General features: G+C 50.1%; 1 protein-coding gene across 10 annotated transcripts in view; it reads left to right on the top strand.

Annotated features, from left to right (window-relative positions):
• The window catches only part of ELFN1 (extracellular leucine rich repeat and fibronectin type III domain containing 1), a 237,791-nt gene that overhangs the window by 187,891 nt on the left and 34,666 nt on the right, over window positions 1–15,234 (top strand). The gene's annotated exons all lie outside the window — the stretch shown is intronic.

The following is a 15,234-nucleotide window of genomic DNA, read 5'->3' as shown; positions in this document are numbered from 1 at the left end:
CTTGTGTTTAGTAGGAGCATTGTGAGCATCTCTCATCAGAGCCCAGTCATGTAGGGCCTAAAGTGACTAGAGATTTGGGGTGCTTCAGTGTTTAGATGCCCAACTCACACCCCTTTGAAAACTAGTTTCTTAAGTTGGGCACCCCCAAAAAAATGAGGCACGTAAAATTACTAGTCACTTTTGAAAATCTTGGGCCAGAATTAGATGACAGCAAACGTTGTAGTGGATCAGCCCATTGACCTATCAGTGGTCAGTACCCAAAGCTGAAAACATCCCACAATGCCATTGGGGAGGGGGCTATTCCTTCCTGCAACCAGCCTACTCCCTGAAGCATGAGGTTTGATTTCCCTGTCATTAGTAACAGTGGCAGATGTTAATAACATTCATACAATTCCCCAGCCCTTAAGAAAAAAGGCCTGCCACATAGTTTGCCCCTCAGTGCCCCTCTGTAGCAGTGAAATCAGCCAGTTGACCCTGTGCTGTGTAAATAAGCATTTTCTCTTTAAATGCACTGTCTGCCAGTTTCATGGGGTGACACCTTGTTCTTCCATGCTGGGTCAGGATGCAATTCTTTAGAAATGCAATGATCACTGCAGTGTCTTCCCAATACCACAACCACCCTAGTCACACTGGGTTCTGCAGCCTCTACCTCCCCCAGTAACCCCTTGTTAAACAAAACTTGGCTTTGGGGCCTACATGACTTAACATTGTCCCTTTAGTCGTCTGATACAGCAACCTAGAACAGAAAACGGGAACGTTGCAGCCAGCTCCGTGACTGGGTCTGTGCATAAAGCATTGTGCCTTGTAGAGCTGCCATGTGTTGATTTGTTGAGCAAGTGTCCAGATCCTGATGTTGTTGAATTCTAGTCTGCACTGAGCAATCCCCAGCATTGTTAGAAACACAACCACCCCCTTTTGGCTAGTGCATGAAAACCAGGCTTTGTAAACTGCACTGAGCAGTAAGCTAAGAAGTCAGAAAGAAAAGGAGTACTTGTGGCACCTTAGAGACTAACCAACTTATTTGAGCCTAAGCTTTCGTGAGCTACAGCTCACTTCATCGGATGCACGAAAGCTTAGGCTCAAATAAATTGGTTAGTCTCTAAGGTGCCACAAGTACTCCTTTTCTTTTTGCGAATACAGACTAACACGGCTGCTACTCTGAAACCTAAGAAGTCCGGTATCTGAGTGGGAATAATGTTGGATCTCTGTTTTCCAGCTGTGGGCACAATGACTAGCTGGGGTTTGGATGACTCAGGTTATCCATAATGTGAGACTACTTATTTACTGCATATCCTGTTCAACAGGGGGAGATGGTCAGTAGAGTATCTCACATGCACCCAACTATCATCCTCCTAAGGATGAGGTTTAGACTCTCCTGCCACTTACCCAGAATGCTCCCACCACAGAGGACCTGGAGACTGCCCTGATAAAGGAAGGCTAGAACTTCCTTGTGAAGCAGAGAATGAGCGATCCAGTTCCTTCTCCTTGGGGGCACATTTGATCCAGATGAGGTCCTTTATATCTGGATCCTTCATTTCACAGCTCTAGTTCTTCAGACCATATGTACTTCATAGCACGGGAATAAATTTTAGCTGACAGCAATTCCGCAGAATTTCCCATGCATGTTGCCAATGCACCTGAAGCTGTTCCCAGATGTCTCTCCTTATTAATAGCCCCTTAGCAATTTTCTGAGGACCAGCCTCCATCTCCAGCATTAAGAATGGTCCCTTCTTCTTTGATTTATGGATATTAATCCATGCCAGCAGGCAAGTAGCATGGCAGGTCTTTACAATATATTCATTATTAAATTGGTTTTGTTTCTTTCCCTTCCCCTCCACCAAAGGTCCTCCTCTGTTATTGCTCCATAACAACTATCGACGTGGAATATTCAGCACTCAGTGCTAGATAAGACCTCACTGGTGTGAATTTCCTCCCAGCAGTGCCCTGCCAGTGTCAGGCAAAACTCTAAATATGCACCTCCACTCAGACCAGAAATCCAGTGCTAACAATGGTGTCGACACTGGTATGGACAGGGGTGCAGAATATTTTTCAGCACCACAGCATGAAAACCTGCTTTTGATGCAGGCTTAGAGCATGAGTTTCTGTGCAGCAGTTCCTGAAACAGCACCCAGATAAAAATCCAGCATCAGGAGCTGCTTCTGCAGTAATTTGGATTCTGGCTCCAGATTAGTTTTGTGTAACGCTGGGCAGCCCTGTGACTCATGGACTAAAACTCCTAGACTCAGAGTTCGATAAAACAACTCTACCAGCTCCAGCATCCAATCCGCTTGAGTCATTTGCTTGCCCTTGTTTGGTTCCAGAATACTGTGTTGTGCCTGCAGGATGGCCCAGCAGTCAGGGCACTGGCCCTGGATGTGGAAGACCCAGATTCAATTCCCTGATCTTCCCTGGACTGCCTGTGTGACACCGAGCAAGTCACTGAGCACCTTTGTGCCTTAGTTCCCCATCTGTACAATGGGAATAATAGCGCTCCACTACCTCACAGGGGTGCTGTGCTGAGAAATACATTAACAAGTGTGAAGCGCATTGAGATCTACTGATGAGAAGTGCTATCTAGGAAATTATCATTTTATTAAGGACATGACGGATGAGATGGAGCAGGCAGCCGGTAGGCTGCGGGCTCCTTGGAAGAGTGCCGTACGATGTCCTGGCAATGGAGGAAATTAGAAGCGATGCCTTGGGGCCCTGTAATTTATCAGCTTTACTTGGAAGTTTCAAAATGTTACTTTTTTCTTTTTTCTATTTTTGACACTTGTGTGAAAAATTAATCTGCCTGGTGCCCGCCTGGCAGATCCCAGCGCTCCCTGCGGAGCCCAGAGACAGATGCCTGCAGATTCCTGGGGGCAGTCAAGCCCAGGCTTTCACTCTCCTCCCTGTCAGACAATACCAGGGTGAGTGAAACCAAGGCAAGGTTGGGAGAGAAATCCTTGAGGAGGGTGGGTGACTCATGGCCAGGCAGTCCCTTTCCTCTGGTCCGTGAGATGGCTCTGCCATGCACCCTCTGGCTTTGCTGTCTGTCTGTGCAACTTCCTGACAGGGAGCCAAGTTGCTTTTTGTTTTGGGGGTATTTCTACAATCCTGGTGTGACAAACATGGCATGTGCTGTCAGGCCATGAGAGTGACTGGTGCTCTTCTAGGGGACTGGCTCTTCTTTACTTTGCTCTTGTGCAAGGATGGAAGGGAAGAGGAGTTAATATGCCTTGAAGCCACCTTTGCACTCCCTGTGTTCTGAGCTTCTCCAGGCCCTGCCCTGGTCTCTGAGGCTGCTCTGACTTACATTCTGCTTCCCAGAGTCCCCATTAGGTCCTGGGAAGCAGATACCAGCTATAGTGACCACACCCCAAATCCCATATGCCAGGAGCGGGGGAGCAGACTGGAGTAGGGCTCTTACACCAATTCTACACCAGTCACAGAAACCCTGTGCACAGTGGTATTCTCAGAGAGCCATTTCTGCCCACGCTAAGTCCCCTTTACAATGCCAGAGTGGCATCAAAGTGTAACTAAGAATCAGGGCCCTATACACCCAGCCAGCCTTCATGCTGTGAGCTCTTCCCAGGGCAAACTGAGTTCCCCATTATCTGCCAGTGGATCTGTGGCCTCCACCTGCCCTGCCTCCATGGTACAATGGCAGGGGAGGGAGTTTGGAAGGCTGCGGGGCTCAGCCATCTCATGCCTCATTCTGCTGCACTGATTCTTGGGGGTGGAGGCAAGTGGGAGTAGGAGGCCTGGGGATTGCTTGCTAATATTTGCTAGGGTGTGGTCATTTAGGCTGTGGAAACAAAACCGGGAAGGGAGGGGTTGCCCAGAAATTACATGAAAAGTCTAGTGTTCAGTGTATCTCTGCTCCTGGCCACCGGCCCCCACATTGTCCCTGGTGAGTGTGAATACAGGCTGGCCACAGACCCTCACACCATCAGGGTATGTCTAGACAAGGGGAAATGGCTATTTTAGTGAAGACATTCTAACTATCATAGAATCATAGAATATCAGGGTTGGAAGTGACTTCAGGAGGTCATCTAGTCCAACCCCCTGCTCAAAGCTAAACCATCCCAACCAGGGCTTCATCAAGCCAGGCCTTAAAAACCTCTAAGGATGGAGATTCCACCACCTCCCTAGGTAACCCATTCCAGTGCTTCACCACCCTCCTCATGAAATAGTTTTTCCTACTATCCAACCTAAACCTCCCACACTGCAGCTTGAGACCATTACTCCTTGTTTTGTCATCTGCTACCACTGAGAACAGTAGCTCCATCCCCTTTCAGGTAGTTGAAAGCAACTCTCAAACCCCCCCCTCATTCTTCTCTTCCCAGTTCCCTCAGCCTCTCCTCATAAGTCGTGTGCTCCAGCTCCCTAAGCATTTTTGTTGCCCTCCACTAGACTCTTTCCAATTTTTCCACATCCTTCTTGTAGGGTGGGGCCCCAAACTGAACACAGCACTCCAGATGATGCTGTAGTAATTCTAGCATTACTATAGACATAGCTTTGCACTTGGCATACACAGGTAAGTCATGTTTAAATGTGTAGAGCATGACCTGTGCTAGATACCTGCCTCCAGGTAAGTTTAGGTCCTGGAGCACAGTGCAAACGCCATGCCCACAGAATTGCAAAATACACAGGGTCCTGCACCACTGTCCTGTCTCCCCAGTCTGCATGCAGTCGGCCAGGTTACCAGCTCTCTGCTGGCCCAGTGCACATGCACCTGTCCCATTCAGCATCCTACGCTGCTTTCCTTGTGATTTACCTTCTCGCTGCAGTAACTAGTCATTCTTTTACAAAGCTCTATCATGTCACCCTCCTATTCATTTCCTCTCTAAACAGCCTTACTCTTCAATCCCTCCGCATACAGTAGTCTTTCCAGGCCTCTGATCATTTGTATTGCCCATGTCCGGACTGCTCTGTATCTGCTGTGCCTTGTATATGTAGCTATTCAGTCTGACTTCCTATATAACACAGGCCAAAGAGTTTCATCCAGTTGCACCTATAGCAAGGCCAAGATATTGCATATATTTTATTTTAACTATATAACTGTGATGAATCAAATTTTTCTGAACTGCCCCTTTCAAGTTCTCGGAGTCTGCTGTCTGAAGGGGCAGCTGCCATTGTGTGAGCATGCTACAGAGGGGACACCCACACACTGCACGCACTCACATAAACTTTACTTTTGTTCTTTCTTGAGTTGTTGTCTTTGCCCTTTATGCAAAGGAAAATGTTATTCAGCGTGGCATTGTATGGCTACTTCCTGGATCACTCAGCCAGCTTGACGCCTATCCCCACACCATGCCCTGGGGGGAGCTGACCACCAGTTTGGCACCACTCCCACTATGCATGCACCCAAGCCACCAGCTCTGCACAGCTCCCATAATCGGCATACCTGCTCCAGCCAGGCTGCAGCTATGCCCTAACCTGGGGTCACAGTAAGGGGAGCAGCAGGAGTGCAGCTAAAAGCAGAGAGGTGTCCTCCCCCTCGCTTTCCAGCTTGGGTAAGCAGGGCCCCCTGCATTAACCCCGCTCCTCCCTCGGCCAGTGCTACCCTCCTGTTTTCATCTGCTTTAACCACTAGCCCCACAACTGTCCAGGTGCTGCCACCCACGCATCTCAGCCTCACGCAGCTCCCCATTATGAAAGTGCCTAGAAACAGCAAGACGCTGGCAGCTTGAGGAGTCCAGGAACAGTTGGAAAAATATTTGGGTTTCTTTAGGTAAAAAATGTCTCTATCCCAGCAGCAATATGGTGCTTTTGTTCAGCAGGCTTTTAGCGGTGATTATTGTTGTTTTTCAACCTAAAACCAGAAGTCCTATTTATAATGTATAACATATGGATTAAGCCCTTTTTTCCCCCTGTAACCAAACGTTTAAGATCTGCTCTGAATTCCACGGTTGACAATCAGGAAGCAGAGGCAAAAATCTGTCATCGTACTCCACCTACAAAGAACCAAGCAGCCCGAAAGGTTTAACCCTCCAGCTTCCAAAATGAATGTCACAGAGTGCTCTGCTGGGGACAGGAAGTGCTTTGGCATGGTCAGAGAAGAAGTCTTTGAACTATTCACAGTGGTCCAGGGCATAGGTGGGGAACACTATAGGGCGTAGGCAGAAATGGTTGAGGGGGTGAGTTCGGGAGCGCTCCGGGGTGTAGGGCGGAACAGTCCAGCAGTGTATGTGGGGAGTGCGCCAAGGTGTGAATGGGAACGGGCTAGGGGCATAAATGCACCATACTTGGAAACATTTGTGGGTGCTCTTACCTGCTGCATACCCTCATTTTCCCACTTTCCACCCCCTTCTCATTTCTCTATAGGGTTGGTCTTGCATGGGGTAAGACAAGCTCTCCTGTCCAGCATTGACATGTGCTGCATGCCCAGCACCCTCAGCCCTGTGCACACAGGAGGGTGGAGATCAGGGAAGGCATCAAACATTTGTCTCTTGCCTGGCACTAGAGAACTTCATCATTGGGCCACTGGGTTGGCAACCACTCCAGCTGGGTGCTGTAATGTGCAGCAGGGCTCAGGAATGTTAAATGGTAATATGGACCATGCTGGTGTGTTGGCATAGCATTGTCAGGCACATTAACATGGGGTGCCCCATGTGCTGACATGGGCCTTGGCACGGAACACTGGTTTATTGGCATGGAATGCTTGGGCACAATGGTATATTGGCAAGGAATGTTCACACTTGCTGGAGTGAAAATGTTCGGTGTCGTTACACAGACTGTTCTAGCACGGAATCATAGCACGCTTTGGGCACTGGAGGGTAACACGCTGATGGGGGGTGGCATGGAATGCACTGGTTTGCTGTTGCTGACTACTCTGGTACGCTGGCATGGACCACTTTGATGCGCTGGGTGAATTGATATATTCAAAAGCAATCACACTCAGAGTGCCCAGCCAACAGCCCTTCATCTGAAATAGGCATCAACCTGTGAACCAACTGGGGGGTAATGTGCTCAACAGGGAAAACGGGATCCCATTTCGCTGCGAACACTCCTGTACCACGCACCCATCCCAAATTGAATCCCCAGCATGCCTGCCCTTTGAAGACACTTTTTGTGCCAGACCTTGCTGGGAACTTTACTGCTGTCATCTTGGCTGCAGTGAGGTCACTGGAGGTCCCCGGGGCGGTTGGCCATGGTGGGAACGGCCACGCTGTGTGTGCCTTTTGTTACAGTAGTTATTGTATCTTATCTCACAGTGTTTCTCTCTCCCCCCACCCCTTGCTCCCCCTGTTTAGTCATTTTCTTAATTAAATATAGATTATGGCACTGGGAATAAGGGATTATTAATTATTCATAAGCTACTTCGAGTTGAAAGGGTATGCAGAGCAGGGCTTATCTTGTGTCTGGCTCTGCACCGTTGGCATGTCAAGTGCCAGGGCGAGTCTCTCTGGCCCGGTGAGGCCTTCCCTTAATCGCTGCACCCGCCCTGCCCTCTGCCCCGTGGGTTTCTACAGCAGGAAGCGGGCTCTGCCCCATGCTGCCCCTTTCGTGCTGAGTCTCATCAGCTCGTCCTTTTTTGCTGTGGTGCCGCCCGATTAGCCGCCCAGGCCACGACACGGTGTCGTTCCTGAGCCTCTTTCCCACAGAGTCTGAGAGTTTTTCTCCCAGCTGCCTCTCGTCCTTTGCCGGTGTGAGAGCAGCGCCAGCGGATCTGGCTCCCCTTCCCCAGGTGGAAGAGCAGAAACGTAGTAGGCGTTCGCTCAGCAGCAGGGCCCCTTGCAAAGTCTGCGAGGTAGAGCTTCCCCACACCTGGGTAATTGTTCCCTGAACCTCCGCTCACCCTGGGGATGTTGTTGTTGAGCTGTCAGGAGAAGAAGGGGGGAAGAAAGGAAGGCATGGGGAGCAACCATATGTCTGTAATTATCCCCTGAAGCCAGCTGCCTGCTGGAGGCTAGCATGTTCCATAAACAGGCCCAAGTGGAGGACTGCTCTACCCCAGAGAATGGCTGGGGCAGGAGCTGCGCTTCAGGCCTCTTTCTCGGCTACAGGCTTTATAAATAATGGAGCTTCCTGACATCTGGGCTGTGATGAGCCAGCAGCAATCAAGACTTAAAGCCCTTCCTGCCCTTCCCCTCTCTGTGGAGGCCACGTGCCCGGCTGTCCTAGCCATCCAACTCAGGGCAGATTCCAGTCAGACTTGTCATGCTCCCCAAAATGGATGAGATGGACATCTGGGGAGTTGTTGGCTTTGCTCTGTTTCAGGAACAGCCTTGAAATGGGGATGCCCACTGCCTCACTGGGCCACGGAAGAACCACTGTGGACTTGGTTCAAACACTCCCCAGGCCAACGAGCAATGGAGCTGATTGGTTTATGTGGCCTGGGGGAGCCATGTAACATTGGAAGGGGGCTGCTATGAGATTGCCTGGGCAAGGGGCCTGTGTAGTACAGTGGCAGTGAAGGGTGGGAGGGGTGACTTGCTCTTTAGACTGGATGTCCCCAAGAAGGGTGCATTGGGCAGTGATGGGATAGATGTGACCAAAGGGCTGGGATTGTCTGCAGAATTGATACTACTGTTGATACCCCTACATGAGTGAGGGGATGGGATATCAGGACAGATCTCAGGGAAAGGATCGCCTGAAGTGAATGGGAAGAGTTGAATACATGAGGCCCTGGATTCCCTCCATCTGATTTGCATAAGGAAGCAATCTGAGGTAGTGGTGTGTTTGCAGATCAGTAGCTCTGTTCTTGTCAAGGGTTGAAGGCTTTAATCTACTAAAAACCCAAGACACCCGGCCCTACCAGTGCACCACAGCAGTTAACTAGGAACCCATTTACATCTCCCTCATGCTCTCCAAGCTTTCTTTCCATCTGATGCTCTTCTTGATGCTCAGTTGGCTAGCATGTCCACCTCCGTCAGTACTAGCCTGCCAGGCAGACTGTCCAGTATCTTTGCACGTCCCATTAGGTAAGGGCTGCTACAAGCTGCTGGATGACAGCCCTGGGACCTAAAGTCCTTTTGTCAACACAGATCAGTGAGGGTGAAGATTTCTGCCAATGTGCCAATCCAGACCTAGTTCAGAGGAACCACCTCTAACGCTACCAGCAGAGTCTTCTTTCCAGTCCGACTCAGAGTATGTCTACTCTGCAATCTGGAGGTGGAATTGCAGCACATGTAGATATACCCGAGCTAATTTTGGCAGCAATGGTGGTAGCCCGGGCTAGCCCTGTGAAGGACCCTGGGTACATACTTGATCAGCTAGTCTGTGCCCTTGTGGCTTCACTGATACGTTACTTGAGCTAGCTTTCATCTAACTGCTGCAATCCCATCTCCCGAAAACAGTGTAGACAGGCCTTCAGTCTCACTGGCCTCTCTGTTGGGACCACCTGTAAACAGGCCATGGAAGATGATGGCATTTGTGATGTGGGGTATTCCTGTCCACTGGGTCTCAGGCTGAGACCAGCTATTTGTTTCACGCTAGCTACTGAACACCTACTAGATGGTCATGGCCAATCCAACTTGGATTCATGCTGGTGGCCTAGAGGAAAAAAGCTTCTTGTCTCCTTGCTGATGACCTGAACCACCCTGTCCATCTGAGATTCTTGCTTTGCTTTCCTCCCAGTGGTCCCTGTGATTGCTGTTCACAACAGCATTCCAGCTGAGGCTTCGTTCAACTGGGTCCTGGTGATTTCAGCTCTCTCACTTGCAGCGCTCCTGTAAAGCCCGTCTGGGGTCTGGCAGGGTGGAGGGAGATGAGTGCAGCACTACCCTGGACACAATGCATCTAGCCAGCCTGAGTTGTCCCTACAGAATGTGACATATGGGAAAGTCTGAGAGCAAGCCCATGCCACCCAATACTGAGCACCCCATGGCACTGAGCACCCCATGCCTCTGCCTCCAGAAACCTGTCTCATTCTATTTTTATAATCCCAGGCACCAGGTGCAGGCAGGATTCAAGGGGCACCTGTAGCATTTTACCTGGCAAAACTGCAAATTTAGGGCCTGATCCTGTGAGGTGCTGAGCACCCCCAACCCCAATGTAGTCGGTGAGAGCTGAGGGTGCGCAGACCCTTAGGAAGCACAGGGAACACTTTACGGTCAGGCTCCTCCAACATGCTTGTGGCAAGAGGTTTTTTATGTCCTTCACAAGCCACTTTCCCAAATCCTCTGCCAGCGAGCTGGGAAAGCCCAAAGAATCGGCAGCTCGAGAGGGGGTGATTAGAGACAGTCAGTTGCTTGGGGTCCCCTTGGGATCCCCCCCACAAACAAGAAGTGACTTTCATGAGGCGATGCCAGGGAACAAAGCTGTAAATCAGTAAAGCTCCAGGGGCCCTGATCCATGAGGCAGCAGGGATTGGGGACAGGTTGACACTGTTGTTGTTGTTTTAAAAACTCCAGAATGCATCAACCATTCCCTCAGTCTCATACACACACGGTGAAGCAATGTATTTCTACCCCCCCACACTCAGCCATGCTCACACACACACACACACACACACACACACACACACACACACGGTGAAGCAATGTATTTCTACACCCACACTCAGCCATGCTCACACACACACACACACACACACACACACGGTGAAGCAATGTATTTCTACACCCACACTCAGCCATGCTCACACACACACACACACACACACACGGTGAAGCAATGTAGTTGTACACCCACACTCAGCCATGCCCACACGCACCACACACACACACACACACACACACACACACACACACACACGGTGAAGCAATGTATTTCTACTCCCACACTCAGCCATGCTCACACACACACACACACACACACACACACGGTGAAGCAATGTAGTTGTACACCCACACTCAGCCATGCACACACACACACACACACACACACACACACGGTGAAGCAATGTAGTTGTACACCCACACTCAGCCATGCACACACACACACACACACACACACACACGGTGAAGCAATGTATTTCTACACCCACACTCAGCCATGCTCACACACACACACACACACACACACACACACACACACACACGGTGAAGCAATGTAGTTGTACACACACACTCAGCCATGCCCACACACACACACACACACACACACACGGTGAAGCAATGTATTTCTACTCCCACACTCAGCCATGCCCACACGCACCACACACACACATGCCCAAGTGCTGCATTCTGACATGCACTCTCACATGTGCCAACACACACTGAGACAATGCATTTCCCCCTCCCCACCCACACACACACACACCTGAAAGTGATGTGTTCCTACACAGACCCTCAGACACAAACACATATGCATGCACACAGAAGTGATGCATTCCTACAAAGATGCTCGCGCCCTCGCATATACGCCCCGTGAAGCAGTGTATTCTTCTACCCACGCTCATCAGGTGCCAGCCCAAGGGATGCATTCCTACACACAACCACATGTGCACACTGAGGTGAGGCATTCATACAGACAAACGCGCTCTCTCTGAAGTGATGGGCCCCTTCAACAATCTGTTCCTGAATTAGTCCACACTCGTCGTGAAAACTGAGTTCTCTACCATCCACCTACTGTCTGTTTGGGAGACCCATTCACCACCCCTCCGCCCCCGTCATTGCCCCAGCCCTGGCTGCTTGGTATTTAGTCAGATTTGTGACTAACCGAGTACTAGCAGTCTCCACCAGCTCGATCCCTTTCAATAGTCTTTCAGCTATAATTAATGTTTACTGTATAATTAGATTGATTTTTTTTAATGTATTCGGCGAGAGGAGGGGAATTCGCAGGCTGAGTGAGTGGTGGGGGACTGCTGCTGAGATTGCAAAGTGTGAGAGGGATGGGTCCAGCAAGGGGGGCGGCATGGTGGGAGAAGAGAGGAGGCAGATAGTCTATGTCCACCATGTCCACCGGGGCGGGGCAGGGTGTTTGGAAGCCTGGTTGAGGGTTGGTGGTGGGGTCACTGTTACCCAGAAACCCTGTATTTACAGCGCACGTTTGAGGGCTGGCAGCTGCAGTGGTAGGATGTGGGCATTTACGCTGAGGCCAGAAGGGGGAAGTGGGGTTTGCTTGCTGAAACACCTCAGGGGTCAGCCCCTAGGTAGTTGAACCTGGATGAGAACTTGGGCTCCAGCTGCAGCCGATGCGCTGAGGCAGGCTGGTAGGGATCACCGACCTGGGGACCAAGCAAAGCTCTTGCACCTCTCTGCACCATGAAGGTGGGGCACTGGTTAGAAACATCACTGCCGGCCGCTCTTGCTGCCGAGGTTCTGCGTGTCTGCCTGCCAAGCTGTTGGTTTGGTGCCCCTGGTCTTCTCAAATGCCTGCAGCCTCCTGGCTCTCCCTGGGGATGCCACGAGCGACGAGTCGAGGTCGGGGGATGGGATGGGTCATTAGTAGAACCAGCAGTACTGTTCTTGTTACAGCGGGTAGTAAGATTCTGATCTTACATTAGGGGAGTGAACGGGAGGGACTGCAGGATCAAGATGGAGCGACAACAGGGCTTGCAATCTAACCCAGACAGGATTCCAGGCTGATGCTATAGGCTTGAGCAGTCAGCTACCCAACTGCTCACCTTGTGTATGGGCTAGACGGAGTATTACTCACTCACTGTACTTCTTGCTCATTCGTGCCACTGGCAATGCCATAGGCAAATGCATTACATCTCCTTGGCTGCTGTAATCAGTGTCATTCTGCTCCTGTGTAAGTAAATGTCCGGGGCAACCAGGTGTAGAAGCTTACGGCTCAGCAGCGTTCAGCAGAACTGTCTTTCGACAGTGCAACTGAGATGAGCCCTGGCCGAAACCAACTGGCAGCAGGCAGCTTCCCTGAGGGCAGGGGATTTCAAAGGCCCTGTGGGCTGTTAGGCTCCTGGACTGCCAGCGAAAGTCAATGGCTGTTCAGCGTCTGTCTCCCCCTCCATAAAGCCAACCAGGCGATGCAGACCTGGGAACTGAGACGCGATCATTAGTATTTCATCACATGGGTGTTCGTGGCAGCCTCTTGTCATTGACTAGAGATGTGGGCAAGTGAATTTCCGCGCTGCCTGGTGCCTGTGCCCATGATGAGAATTAGGGCCCTACTGGTAAAAGTAACTACCAGAGTTAGTTACTTCTACCAGTAGGGCCCTAATTCTGCAGGTACTCGAGGGCTATAATTTGGGGAGGTGAAAAATCAAGGTTCTGGCTCTTTGCCATCCACGGCTGTCTGTGATTTAGCTAATAATTTTGTCAGTCATCCACAGCAAATGGATTTGTTACACCTTGTCTTCCGCCATATGAGTTCCTGCAGCCCATTCACGTACCTCTGCAGCCATCTGGGGTGGTGGTAACTTACTGCAGCGGGTGGGGATACCACAGAGACCTTGTGTAAATGCTAGAGAGGTGACTCTGAATTACGGATGGTTACCATGGAGATTTTGTGTAAATGACAGAAAGGGAGTTGCATCAACGGAGCCAATGATCCCAGAGAGCTCTGGGGCAAATGCCAAAGTGGTAACTCTGCTATCGGTGGTCCCACAGTGGGTTGGCGTAAAGGAGAGAATGGTAACTCTCCGGCCTTGCTATTGCATGGTGCCATAAAGATTATGGGCCAGACATTGTTCTCAGTGGCACTGGTGTAATTGCAGGTGCATAAATCTGACAGTCAGGCCCTTAATATGTATCGGAACCTGTTTTTCTTAGGAAGAAGTGTCACAAAGTAGTCTCTTGATTGCCTCCGGGCTCTTCCTTGTTAGAATGTCTGCCTCTCATGGCTTTTTAATGTGTCTTTTTTTTTCAAGCTGTATTTTGTTTTGTGTTGCCTGTTAATTATATGCCCTCTGATTATCCTCCCCGCACGAATAGTTCAGAGGAGCCCACAAAGCAAGCTCAGGGCTGCCCAAACGGAGACAATCGACGATGAAAAGCAACCGTGTCGCGCACAGGTGTTGTTCAGCAGCCACAGATGTTAGACAATTTTCAATTAAAAAGCCCCTAAATTAAAAAAAAAATGATGAGACAAGCTGCGCATTCTGCAAAGACAAAGCAGCAGTCCGTCACTAGCAAGGCGCTGGGCACGCTCTCTCTTCTGGGCATCAGAACGTTCAGCTGGTCAAACAATGCGATCGGCTAAACATCTGCAGGGACTTTGTGTTACAATGTTGTTCTGAACATTTGCTTTCTGGTATTGGCAATGGGCCTTTTGCCCGCGGGTGTGTAGATGAGGAGTGTTTGCTCATGGAGTCCAAGCTCTTGGGCCTGACTCTCCTCTCTTTTATGCTTGGGTGCACGTAGCATATAGGAATTGGGTATATGCCTTTAAATAGTTTGAGAGCCCTCTCGTAGCACTCACCGTGTTTGCAATTTGCTTATACTCAGTAGGGAAAGTTATTTGCCCACCACCATGCCCGGTATTTGTACTGTTCCGGCTATCTTAGGCACTTCTGTAGCCACTATCACCATAGTAACGGAGCACCTTGCAGCATCCCTGGGAGGCAGGGAAATATTATTATCCCCATTCAAGAGATGGCGAAGGGAAGCACCAAGAGACAAAGTGACTTGCCCAGTGTCACCTCGGATGTCAGAGCAGGAATGGACCCTGGTCTCCCACAGGCCAGGCTAGTGCTGCTACCACTGGGCAATGTTTCCTGCCTTCCAGCAAAATTGTGGCATAAGAGTAAAAGACAACAGCATAAATTGTGAGTCGCTTCAATAGAAATTACACCATTGTAGAACTGGTGGAGGTGAGACGAGAGTGAGATTTTACCTCTTCTGTGACGTCAGGGACACAGGGGTTGAATCCTCTGCCCAGGCTGGCCCAGTCTATCTTGTGTGACAGTGTAGCTCGGCAGAACAAGGACATGCATCCGAAGGAAATCAATGCTGGTCCTTTAAGTACTTAAACCACTTTTAACCAGCCAAGAACTGCTGAGCTGTATCTTTTTATACATGCTTTTAGCCGCCTCTGACACTTAAACCGCACCCTCCTCCTCCCCTCGGAAGCCCCCATGTGTTGTCATTTAAAACTGGACCTGAGAAAACTCTCATGAATATTCTGTAGGGGGAATTCTTGCATTCACAGGGGATGGGCCAGATGGCCTAACAGGTTTTCCCAACCCTAATGTGTCTGTTTTTGTGCACATACATGCTCAGAGTCGTTTGTCGCCAGGGCACTGCTGTGAGGAAGCTCTCCGCACTGGCATTGCCCTTGCCACTGTGTTATCTCGTCAATGTCTCCCCTGCCCTATGTTGCACCCATTGCCAGCAGTTATGAATAAAACAATATCCAATTATTCCTTGCTGTTTTCCCCCCCTCATACAATATATCATT

The sequence above is a fragment of the Lepidochelys kempii genome, chromosome 10 (genome assembly GCF_965140265.1).
Source record: "Lepidochelys kempii isolate rLepKem1 chromosome 10, rLepKem1.hap2, whole genome shotgun sequence".
Classification (NCBI taxonomy): Eukaryota; Metazoa; Chordata; order Testudines; family Cheloniidae; genus Lepidochelys; species Lepidochelys kempii.
This window is presented reverse-complemented; position numbering and strand designations above follow the sequence as displayed.